The sequence below is a fragment of the Pan paniscus genome, chromosome 15 (assembly GCF_029289425.2).
Source record: "Pan paniscus chromosome 15, NHGRI_mPanPan1-v2.0_pri, whole genome shotgun sequence".
Lineage (NCBI taxonomy): Eukaryota > Metazoa > Chordata > Mammalia > Primates > Hominidae > Pan > Pan paniscus.
The window spans coordinates 73,044,002-73,057,080 of NC_073264.2; the positions used below are offsets into that span (position 1 = coordinate 73,044,002).

The following is a 13,079-nucleotide window of genomic DNA, read 5'->3' on the forward strand; positions in this document are numbered from 1 at the left end:
CTCCTGGGTGTGGGTGCTTGTCCATTTCAGATGCGTGACAGGTGCCCGTGTGTGTGTGTCTGCAGTTTGGGACTGTGGAAGCACGAGCTTACATAAGTGGTTAGGCAAGCTGGCGTGTGGACTTGTGTGGGATGGGTGCAGGTCTGCATATAAATCATGTTCCTGGGTTTCTGGGTGTGAAGCGCACACCGACGGGGACGAGAGCGCAGAGGATGGCGCTTTTAGATACTTCCAGTCTTCCGATGTTGTGATCGCAGGTAGGGCAGCTTTGCCTCTAATCAGGCGTTCATTAACTTTTTCCCTGAACAAGCTCGCCCATTTGTGGTTTGGAAGAAAAGAAAGCGAGTCTCCGCGGTGAGGTGTGGAGGGCAGGGGCGGGTGGGGAGGTTTGTTGTTTGGGAACTGCGCTAGCAAAGGAAGCGGTGGCTATTCGCTTGGAGAGGATGACAAATGAACTGGTTGCGTGAGGAGTGAAGAGACCGTGTTTACAGTCACCAGCAGGCTGCGTAAAGAAGTGGCCCAGTGAGACAGGGAAAGTGACCCAGAAAATTTAATTTTGTTCAGAATGAAAGCTGCTGTATTTCATTTTTGTTTCTTAATTTGACGGAATAGGAACGTTATTTTCCTTCTCTCTCGTTGAGACCAGTGGCATTTCTATGTTACAAACTGAAGATATTTGGGGTCTCGTCGGCTTGGAATTATCAATGCTTGGGAGGTGAGTTCTGATCAATACCTTTAACAACCCCAAAGAAAAACGCAAAAATAATCGAGTTTAGGTAAAACTTCCACTAGACTTTCTTTCCAGGGAAGGTGAGAGATGGAAGAACTGGGCTTGTAAGTATCAAAATGGAGTTAGAGAATGAGCTACAAGTTTGTGTGTGTATGGTCTGTCAAAAAGTGTTAAGACTGAAAGGAAACTGTTAGGTTTAGTTAAATGTGTTGACAACACGGCTCTTACATATCAATTTTCATAGGCAAATAGGTAATTACATAGAGTGGGAACTGGGACTATGGTGGGAAACTTTCTGTAAGATGTATATTCTTTATTCTTAATTTATTACTTGTTCAATGGGTGGGACTACTCTGTGAAGGAAAGTAGAGGGCTGAGGGACATTTGGTGAGACTCTTGAGAGAGAAACCTTTGCAAGCCAAATCTCGCATGCTATAGATGATAAATTCTAAGTTCTTTGATACTGTACCACTTTTAAGCTAAATTGTCCTATAAATATGATCTCATGCACCATAAACTATATATATGTAGAGAGAGTCTATTCCCAATAACTCATCCTTTCCTGAAAGAGTCTGCAAGTTCTATAAATGTCAGCTGTTGGGAGTTATTGTGATGAAGGAGAGAGGCCACCAGTGTTTCCTTTTATATATTTATTCTGGCAGATCTTAACTTTACTTCTGATTTTCTTTAAGGAATTTCAGTTAACATTCACTGAATTTATATTGCTGAGAGTTTCAGTAAAACAAGACTAGATTTTCTTTGCAGCGATAAATTCATCTTATCAAGTGAAACATTATGACAATGCTTTTGTGGCAGAAATGTTTATTTAAATGAGTCCATTTTAATTATTTATTTATTTTTGACTTGCAGAATAAGATCTGCAACATAGATGTTTTTGAAGTAAGTAGACATTTCTTGAGAAAGAAAAATAAATTTAGGTTACTGTGGACAATTTGCCAGTAATTTTGGATGTCTCTTTGTCTACAGGGACATAATTTTATGTGAAAGTAGAATCATTCCATTTCTTATGTCTCTCATCTTCTCCCATGCATTTTATCCCCTGAACTCCTAAGACTTTGCCAGGAATTGCTGAACATTCTGTTTTGTGCCAGGGGTTAAATATCAGGCGGATGGAATAAGGAGCTGTGTGTCACATAAACATTTTTCAAAAGGATGCTCTCAGAGATCTCAATACTGGGATTAATTTTTCCTTTAGCTTCGCAGTTAGCTTGTCTTAATTCGTATTGCTCTGAACCTAGGAATGCATTTAACCTCTTCATTTTCAGTTTCCAGCTGGAAGGAATATATTTACCAAATTTCATCTTCTTTGTAACATATGGCATGATATAAATAATTACTATACACACACTATCCTGCTGTAAGGAAAGAAATAGAATTACAAAATAAACTTTCGTGTTGAGTGATATGGATATAATATTTCAAAAAATAATTTTAACTTTTCCCCTGATTCCAAAAGTAATATTTAGCTATTGAAACAGTTCAGGAAAATACAAAGAAAAAAATAAAGGTTATCCATAATCTGCTAGGGAGAGGGAGCCACTATTAACATATCTTTAACTGTATATTCTTCCAAATATTATTCTAGTCAATTATTTCTACCCAGTCCCCCTCCCCCACAAATTTTTATAAATATAAAATATAGCTTGGAAATATAACTTGGAAATGTGTTAAAGGCTTGGGAAATTACTGCTTGTTTACAGAATGATTTTGATCAGATATTAGTTTTTACTGGTGGTCCTTATTTTCAAAGAGAGTAGTTTCTTTCTTTTTCTGCTCTTTGAAAACAAGTGTTTGCACTTTGGGCTGGTAATGCTTGCGGCTTCCTTTTGGATTTTGGGATTAAAGCATCAGAAAAGAAGTAGAAAGGTCATTGGCCATTGTGGGTGGGAGACCTGAGTTCTGGTTGCAGTTACTCCAACTTCTCCTGTGGCCTCTGGGCCTCTGTTTCCCTAAAGGGCAAAAGGTACTTTTAGATTTAACTAATTAAGCTAATGACATATTTATTGCTTTGACATGAGAATGATCTTTGAAGAGGGCTTATTCAAACACAGAAACACCTGGGGGTCATCCTGGGCGTCTCTGGTCTCTGATTGATTCTGTCTGAGATGGGGCCCGAGAAGGTACATATCTAACAAGTCCCTGGATGATGCTGACTCTGCTGGTTTGGTGACAGTGAAAACTAGAGGGTTAAGTGTACTAGGGTTCTCTTAGAGGGATAGAACTAATAGGATATATATATATATATATATATGTACATATATATCATATATACATATATGCTATATATATGCTATACATGATATATATACATATGATATATGTATATATATCATATATCTATAAAGGGGAGTTTATTAAGTATTAACTTACATGGTCCCAAGGTCCCACAATAGGCTGGCTGTAAGCTGAGGAGCAAGGAGAGCCAGTCCAAGTCTCAAAACTAAAGAAACTGGAGTCAGATGTTTGAGGGCAGGAAGCATCCAGCATGGGAGAAAGATGTAGGCTGGGAGGCTAGGCTCGTCTCTCCTTTTCATGTTTTTCTGCCTCCTTTATATTCGCTGGAAGCTGATTAGATTGTGCCCACCAGGTTAAGGGTGGATCTGCCTTCCACAGCCCACTGACACAAATGTTTAATCTCTTTTGGGCAACACCCACACAGACACACCCAGGATCAATACTCTGTATCCCTCAACGCAATCAAGGTGACACTCAGTATTAACCATCAAAAGCCCACCCCTTGTCAACTTGAACCCATACACATCTCCTGAGATCATACATCATCTTCAAATAAAGACAATAATGAGGTCAAAATTGTGCATAACATAATACAACTATCCTTCGTACAACCAGAAATGCACCAATCCCCAATGCAAATACTATTACATAAAGTTAACAATACTTACATGCTGTTGTGAAGTCAATAAATCTTATGTCACATGATAAAGGAAAAGGAAATGAAGATATTTTCTTAGTATGAGTGTATATATACACAAACATGTTTTTAACAAAAGAAGGAGGAAATACTCTTGACAATTACAGTCTGTTTCTGCAGCTGGTCACATGGTCATAGCTGGTATTGATGACTACCTCCTTCTACCCATTCAGTATTCCTTTTGCCTACAGCAAGCACCTCAGCAGGTTCTTTTCCCTGGTGGAGTGACCCAAACCTTTATTCCTGAAGGGTCTGGACCATTTGTAGTCCCGCCTGGATTGGGCTGTTGTAGTTTCCTGTTGACCTTAATCACAGGGCATGGTAATACTGAGAGATGCCCTAATGGATTTCCTGTGTTCCATATGTAGTCTTTCTTACCTCTGCTGTGGAGTAGTAGACTGATTTCCTCTTGATAGTCCGGGTCAATCATGCCAGCCAACACAGTAATTTTCTTCTTAGCCTGTTGACTGAAAGGTAGGAGGATCCCAAACTGTCCAGGTGGAAATCTTAACTTCCAGTTTAATGGAATCATTGTGTTTCCTGGTGGCAGCGTTCCTCCCTCTGGAACTAAGATCTCTAGGCCAGCAGAAGGTAATGTCTTGGGAACAGGAAGCAAAAATGTTGCTAGTGGATCAGTAGGGGTGATGGTGAGTGGTGCCACTTCCGCCCCTTGATTCCTGGACCTGTGAATCCTGGCTATAGGAGAAACAGTACCATGTATTGGATGCTGATTCAGAGCATACATGGCCCTCTGGAGAACTCTGCCCCAGCCCTGCAAAGTATTGTCACCTAGTTGGCATTGTAATTGTGACTTTGAAAGGCCATTCCACCATTCTATCAATATAACTGCTTCAGGATGATGGGTAGCATGGTAAGACCAGTGAATTCCATGAGCATGAACCCACTGCCACACTTCTTTGGCCATAAAGTGAGTGCCTTGGTCAGAGACAATGCTGCATGGAATACCACGATGGTGGATAAGGCATTCCGTGAGTCCACAGATGGTAGTCTTGGCAGAAGCATTGTGTGCAGGATAGGCAAACCCATATCCGGAGTAAATGTCTGTTCCAGTGAGGACAAACCTCTGCCCTTTCCATGATGGAAGAAGTCCAATATAATCAACCTGCCACCAGGTAGCTGGCTGATCACCCTGAGGGATAGTGCCATATGGAGGGGTCAGTGTTGGTCTCTGCTGCTGGCAATTTGGGCACTCAGCAGTGATCATAGCCAGGTCAGCCTTGGTGAGTGGAAGTCCGTGTTGCTGAGCCCATGCATAACCTCCATCCCTGCCACCATGGCCACTTTGTTCATGGGCCCATTGGGTGGTGACGGGTGGCTGGGGAAAGAGGCTGAGTGGTGTCCACGGAACAGGTCATCCTATTCACCTGATTATTAAACTCCTCCTCTGCTGAGGTCACCCGTTGGTGAGCACTTACATGGGATACAGATAGCTTCACAGTTTTTGACCACTCAGAAAGGTCCATCCACATAACTTTTTCCCAAATTTCTTTGTCACCAATTTTTCAATCATGCTTCTTCCAAGTCCCTGACCATCCAGCCAAGCCATTGGCTACAGCCCATGAATTGATATATAATCGCATATTGGGCCATTTCTCCTTCCATGCAAAGTGCACAGCTAGGTGCACTGCTTGAAGTTCTGCCCACTGGGAAGATTTCCCTTCACCTCTGTCCTTCAGGGATGTCCTAGAAAGGGGCTGTAGTGCTGAAGCTGTCCACTTTTGGGTGGTGCCTGCATATCGTGCAGAACCATCTGTGAATAGGCCCTAGTCTTCTCCTCTGTCAAATGATCATAGGGAACTCCCCATTAGGCCATGGGTGCAGGCTGGGGGAGAGAAGGCAGGGTGGCAGGAGTGGAGACCATGGGCACTTGAGCCACTTCCTCATGTAACTTACTTGTGCCTTCAGGACTTGCCTGAGCCAGATCACGTATATACCACTTCCATTTGATGATGGGATGCTGCTGTGCACAACCCACTTTATGGCTAGGTGGGTCAGAAAGCACCCAGTTCATGATAGAAAGTTCAGGTTGCATGGTGACTTGATGACCCACAGTCAAACGTTCAGTTTCCACCAAAGCCCAGTAATAGACCAAGAGCTGTCTCTCAAAAGGAGAGTAGTTATCTGCAGAAGATGGCAGGGCCTTGCTGCAAAGTCCTAGAGGACTCCACTGTGATTCACCTATGGGGGCCTGCCAAAGGCTCCAGACAGCATCCCTATCTGCCACTGACAACTCAAGCACCATTGGATCTGCTGGATCATATGTCCCAAGTGGCAGAGCAGCTTGCATAGCAGCCTAGACTTGTTGCAGAACCTTCTCCTGTTCTGGACCCCACTCAAAACTGGCAGCCTCTCGGGTCACTCAGTAAATGGGCTGGAGTAACACACCCAAATGAGGAATGTGTTGCCTCCAAAATCCAAATAGTCCCACTAAGTGTTGTGCCTCTTTCTTGGTTGTAGGAGGGGCCAAATGCAGCAACTTATCCTTCACCTTAGAAGGAATATCTCAACAGGCCCCACACCACTGGACCCCTAGAAATTTTACTGGGGTAGAAGGTCCCTGAATTTTAGTTGGATTTCTTATCCTCTGGCTCGCAAATGTCTCACCAATAAGTCCAGTGTGTTTGCTACCTCTTGTTCTCTGGATCCAATCAGCATAACGCCAATGTAATGGACCAGAGTGATATCTTGTGGAAGCAAAAAGCGATCAAGGTCTCTCTGAATAAGATTATGACACAAAGCCATAGAGTTGATATACCCCTGAGGTAGGACAGTAAAGGTATATTGCTAGCCTTGCCAGCTGAAGGCAAATTGCTTCTAGTGGGCCTTATGGACAGGAATGGAGAAAAAGGCATTTGCCAAGTCAATGGCTGCATACCAAGTACCAGGAGATGTGTTAATTTGCTCAAGCAATGAAACCACATCTGGTACAGCAGCTGCAATTGGCGTCACCACTTGGTTAAGCTTATGATAATCCACTATCATTCTCCAAGACGCATCTGTCTTCTGCACAGGCCAAATGGGAGAGTTAAATGGGAATGTGGTGAGAATCACCATCCCTGCGTCTTTCAAGTCCCTGTTGGTGGCACTGATCTCCTCAGTCCCTCCAGGCACATGATACTGTTTTTGATTTGCTATTTTTCTAGGTAGAGGCATCTCTAATGGCTTCCATTTGGGCTTTTCCCCCATAATAGCCGTCACCCTACTAGTCAGCCAATGTGGGGGTTCTGCCAGCTGCTAAGTATGCCTATGCCAATTATGCATTCTGGCACTGGGGAAATGACCACAGGATAAGTCCAGGGACCCACTGGACACACTATAAGCTGGACCTGAGCTAAAACTCCATTAATTATCTGACTTCCATAAGCCCCTAGCTTAAATGGAGGACCACAATGATGTTTTGGGTCCCCTGGAATCAATGTCAGCTCAGAGCCAGTGTCTAGTAGTCCCCGAAATGTCTGATCATTTTCCTTTCCCGAGTGCAGTTACCCTGGTAAAAGACCAGAGGTCTCCTTGGGGAAGGATGAGAGAAAGATCTACTGCATAAATTTTCAGTAAGATAGTGGGGTCCTTCCTTAAGGGGACCCAGGCTCCCCTTTGTCCAAAGGGTTCTGGGTCTGTAAACTGGCTCAAGTCTGGAAATTGATTGAGGAGCTGTGATTCTCTGTTTTTATAATTCAAATTAGTCTTTTGTCCATTCAACCTAGAAGTTTTCTGTTTGTGTAATTGAAGTAGGAATGCAGTAGGCTTCCTATCAATTTCACTTTTAGGAACACCATGATTAATTAGCCAATGCCAGAGCTCTACATGAGTCAGACTATTCTGATTGCCACTTTGCCTCTGCTGTCCATTATGGTAGTTATGCTCACCTTGCCTCTGATGGTTGAGTGCTGCCACTTGGCCCCTGCCACCTCTGGATCCAATTATTCCCATTTTGTAGTTGAGTGACTGTGGTTCCCACCATTAGATCTGACATGCAGAGAATGGCAATTACAGGGCTCTTCAAAGATGCAGGTGCTGCCCTCCGAAGTCTATTTTGCAAGGCATTGGTCAAGGGTATATCTTCTGGACCCTCCCAACTGGGATGAGTAGGTCTAAAGGGACTAATCCACTCTACCACCCCAATCTCCCTAAGCCTTTGGATTCCTTCCTCTACATTAAGCCAAGGGAGATCAGGCATTTCCAGCTCACTCACAGTGGGCTGCCTTTAAGAGCTTGTGTCTATTTTTCCACAATTTCGGCTCTTTCTCTAGGAGATAAGACTCTCACTTAGTGCAATCTTAGCAGATTTGAGGCTCAGTATCTGCTTATGAAGCTGGGAGACAGAATCCCTGAGTTCATTATTTTCTTTCTTCACTTTGTCCATTGAACTTAGGAGCAGCCAACCAGCTTCGCTGTGTTCCTTGGTTCTCCACATATGGTCAAATGTACTATGTACAGAGTCGCTAAACTCCTTGCCCCTCACGAGCGGTGAATTAGGAGTGTCAAAGGTATTTATTTTGCATAACTCTCTAAACAGTTTCTGCCAAGGACTATCAGTGTTTTCTATACTATTAGAAGTAGAGTCCTTAGCATTTTTGGGTCTAATCATATTAAGCAGCCAACTCCAGAAACCCCAAAACCAACAAAAGAACTCCATTTTTAATATTCTGTTCGTCTAGAACCACTCCTGGTACCAAAATCTGTATTAGGGTTCTCTTAGAGGGATATAACTAATAAGATATATATGTCTTAGGGAGTTTATTAAGTATTCACTTACACAATCACAAGGTCCCACAATAGGCTATCTGTAAGCTGAGGAGCAAGGACAGCCAGTCCAAGTCCCAAAACTGAAGAACTTGGAGTCAGATGTTTGAGGGCAGGAAGTATCTAGCGTGGGAGAAAGATGTAGGCTGGGAGGCTAGGCTCGTCTCTCCTTTTCATGTTTTTCTGCCTCCTTTATATTCGCTGGAAGCTGATTAGATTGTGCCCACCAGATTAAGGGTGGATCTGCCTTCCCCAGCCCACTGACTCACATATTTAATCTCTTGGGCAACACCCACACAGACACACCCAGGATCAATACTCCGTATCCCTCAGTGCAATCAAGTTGACACTCAGTATTAACCATCACAGTAAGCTCCTTACAGGCCAAAATGCCTGTTTGACTTTTCACAGGCTTTCACAGTAAGCTCCTTACAGGCCAAAATGCCTGTTTGACTTTTCTTTGCATCCATCCATCCAGTGCCCCAAAATATACCTGCCAATAGGTGTTCAGTAAGCATTGGTTGAATCAATATTAGTTTTCTCTTATGGAGGAATATCTTTCTGGAGTAGTCAAGACAAAAGAATAATCATCCAGAATTTGGAAACATTAAGCCTGTAATAAGAGTTGTAATCATTCATGGACCACACTACTTCAAACTGCAAAGAAAGCAAAAATGCTTATAAGTAGGCAATTAAATTGAACATTAAACCTAATGAGTTACATTAAATAATAACTAGGAATACCTGCTTGAGATGTTACAAACCACAAGGCCTACCAAATATTTCACCGTTACTTTTCTCAGGTCTGGAAGAGGCCATTTGTTTTCTACCACATACACATATTTCAAAAAATGGAAGTTTCACTATTAATTACCCTAATTACCAAGGCAGCAGACAAAGCAAGCAATCTCCCTGCTCCCCTCTCCTCATCCCCCATCCCTCCCACCAAGAAAAAAGGCTCATTAGAACTCTACCACCTTTCTATAAGATAGGTCCCAATTTTATGAATGAAGAAATGTAAAACTTTAGAGAAAGAAATTAACCTGCATAAATCCACAAAGTGAAGTAGCAGCGTCAGAAGTAAGATCCAGGCCTCCTGATACCAAAGGGTGTTGTTCTTTACCACTTCCCTCTGGTGACATTGAATGTGTATATTTGATAGCTGGGAGATTCTAGCTGGCTGAAATACCCCAGTTAGAACTTTTGATTATCCTTATGTGGCTACCTTTTATATAGAAAATATATCTTTTCCTTCTACTTAGGTGTTAGTAACATAGGGTGGTACCAAGAACCACCATTTTTATGTGTGGTAACTTCAAAAAAAGTATAAATATTTGGATATGAACAAAATAGATCCTCATTCATTAATAGCTCAGGCTATGCAAATGAATTGTCTTAGAGGCTAACTGTCTTGGCATTTCACAGTATTTGGTTAAACTATCAAAGAGAAAGCCACCTTTAAATCTGTCCATGGTAGAGTTCACTCATTCACTAGTATCTGCTTGACCCAAGAACCTATTTTCTTGCACACATGGAAGCCTGCATTCTACAAAGCCAACTGAGGTGAGGTCCCCTGCATGAATGAGAGCTGGTGGTGGCACTCCCTTGGAAATACCCCAGGCACCTGTGTTGCTCTCATGAAGACCCGGCTAGTCTGGAGCTCAGACAGAGAACTGCTATTATTTGTTCTTAAAGGAGCACAACAGGCATTTTAAAATCCTGTTAATTGTGTTTCTGAACCTTAGTTTTCTCGTCTGTGAAAGAATAATTTAAAAAATACCCTTTGAGTATGTGTGACCATGAGAATAGAGGACCCTGTATGAAGTATGGGGCATAGAAAGCACAGACACGTAAGGAGATGGGACTGTCACAGCACAGTTCCTGTTTTCTAATAATTTTTAGAGTGAGTCTGTTGAGAAATAAGTATTTCAGGATAATGGTTCCTCTTTATTTTCTGTTCCTGAGGCATTGCTGTGTTAGTCAAGCATTTGATGGACTCCCAAGTCTCTGAGAATCCTGTTCCATAGTTCTCACATTGGGATTTGAGGAGGCTTGTAGAAAGCAAGTGGCCCACACATCTAAGTGGGAGAAGGCAGCGTGGGCAAGATCTCTGTGGTAGCCAAAGATGCCTCTGTTTCCTGGAGGCGAAAGGCCATTAATCACCAGCAGGAAAAGAAGTGAAAAAGGAGACTGCTGCTGCATTGATAGGGCTTATGCCAGACACACAGAGCAAGCCCATGTTTTTTCTCTGCATCCTTGGGATTTCTTACAGTGCTTGGCACATAGTAGGAGTTTGGTAAATGTTTGCTGAGTTATTGAGTTGCAGAGTGACAGCTGTGGGTCGAGGAGGAAGGATGGGCTAGTATTGATAGGAATTCATGGACTAGCATGGGTGCATGGATTGGTATGAGTGTGGATGCAAGGTGCACGTGGTTATAGCCTTCATTCTTACTGCTTGCTTGATTTTGCCTGGCAAGATCCACTTCATATCCATGATATAGTGAGACTGTCATCCTAGTTTCACATTATTGTTTGTCTATTCCATTGGGCTTTGGTCGGTTGGGCTTTTTTGTTTTGTTTTATAATTTATGTTTGTAATTTTATCTCCACCTCTAGCACAAGACCAATACACATAGTAAATGCTTGATAAAAATTGGTTGCCTAAACAAAAACTTGCTCAGCCTACAAAACTATGGGTCCGTCATATGGTTGTGGGCTGATCTTACAAAACAACAATCAGCATTTGTTAAGCTTTTTGCAAATCAAAGTCCTTTAAGAGATGTTAGGTGGTATTATGCCCATTTTATAGATGAGGAAACCGAGTGGAAACTAGGTTCAGTCACTTGCCCTAAGTCAGATAGTCATTGAGGAACCAAGATTTAAACTCAGATCTTTTCTGACCCCAAAGTCCTTGTGCTGTTTTATATAGCACAAGGTGGGGAATAAACAGAGACCCTACCCTTGAGATCATTTCAGTTGTATTGGAGAGATGGTAGGAATAAATAGAAAATTAGCAATAAAAGATGTTAAATGATAGTTTAGGAAAAAATGCAGGGGATTTTGTAAGTCAGATTTGGTAGCAAATAGATGATGAAGACAGTAAGTACATTATAGTTTAGTTCAGAGACAGAGCATTTTATCATCAGATCTGGAAGAGACGGGCTTCGGGAAATAGGAATAAATTTTAAAGGTGCAAAAAGGGATAATGGCAAAGTTTTCAGATGAAAGGTATTAATAATACAGTCACGTGTCACTTAATGACCAGGATACATTTGGAGAAATGTATCATTAGGTGATTTTGTTGTTGTGTGAACACCCTAGAGTGTACTTACACAACCTAGATGGTATAGCCTACTGTACACCTAGGCCGTATGGTATAGTGCTCCTAGGCTACAAACTGTGTAGCATGTTACTGTACTGAATACTGTAGGCAACTGTAGCGCAGTGGTGTTTTGTACTTAAATATATCTAAACATGGAAAAGATACAGTAACAATATGGTGTTATAATCTCATGCGACCCCCTTCATGTATGTGGTCCATCACTGACTTGTGGTGCATGACTGTAATTGGTTATTAAAACAATTGTTTGATTTCAGAGTAAGGGCTAATATAAACTCCTCATAGTTAAAGCCATCTCAGACCACCCTAGCTAAAATAATAACTCCTGCCCCTTCTCATTGCTCTTCATTGTCTTACTTGCCCTATTTTTGATCACAGCTTTATCACCATGACATTGCATTATATGTACTTATATATTGTCTGTCTCCCTCTGCTAGAATATACATTCCATAAAAGCAGGGACTCTTTTATTTCCTGTTGTAGATTCAGCATCTGTCACAGATTCTGATTCATACTAATTGTTTAAGAAGTATTTGTGAAATGAAGGAAGGAAGAAAATGCATTTTAAATATGAGTTGCAAACTCAAACACTCAATAGACCAGTTAGGTAAAGGAAATGAGGGAAGCAAGTGAGGTTTCTTCCACAATAGTAACAAGTTGTAATTTTTACAAATCAAAAGCATGTTTTGTTTGTACATTACACAGATAGAAAGTTTTTACTCCCAGAAATACATTTATATCTATTTTTCTTGAAATATGGGGTCATCTGACTCATTGTCAAGAAAGACCTGGATACCAAATAAGATTTCCTTTTCTCTAAAAGCAGAACAGCCATCCACGTGTGATGATGAATGGCACCTGACCTTGGACCTCAGGGTTGGGGTTGCCTTAGGGACAGGTGGAGAATGTGTTTAAGCGAGAAGTATGTGCTGCTCAGAAAGCCCTGTTGTTGCCAAATTTTAATTCATTTAAAAATTATTAACCAATTTCAATTAGAAAAATATTATGTATATCTACACTGCCCAATCCAAGAGAAACACCTTTTGAGCTGGCTGTATTTTATGGTGTGACCTCTCTAGAAAAAAAAGATTACTTTAAATAACATATGCAATATATTTTCTCCTTAAACTTCTATGGAAGTGCTACAGTGTTTAGATTCCAAATCAAGCAGGAAGATGCCATTATATTATTTTGCTGACCATACATCCTAATACAAAGACTGATTCAGCAGCTGGTCAAAATAGAAAGGATGCATTCACAAAGAATAAATATATTGATCACATTTTAGATTT

At 41.5% G+C, this 13,079-nt stretch overlaps 1 protein-coding gene across 19 annotated transcripts in view; it reads left to right on the forward strand.

Annotated features, from left to right (window-relative positions):
• RGS6 (regulator of G protein signaling 6) overlaps positions 1–13,079 on the forward strand; it is a 635,028-nt gene that overhangs the window by 1,623 nt on the left and 620,326 nt on the right. For 8 of the 19 annotated variants that reach the window (XM_057299739.2, XM_057299744.2, XM_057299742.2 and 5 more), the window contains exon 1: positions 101–257. The exons of 7 other annotated variants lie outside the window; for them this stretch is intronic. The gene's annotated coding sequence lies outside the window, so the exon portion shown is untranslated. Of the gene's footprint in view, positions 1–100; positions 258–419; positions 716–13,079 lie in introns of those variants that run through there. 4 more of the 19 variants (XM_034937757.4, XM_057299750.2, XM_034937764.4 and 1 more) reach the window with 3 other exon arrangements.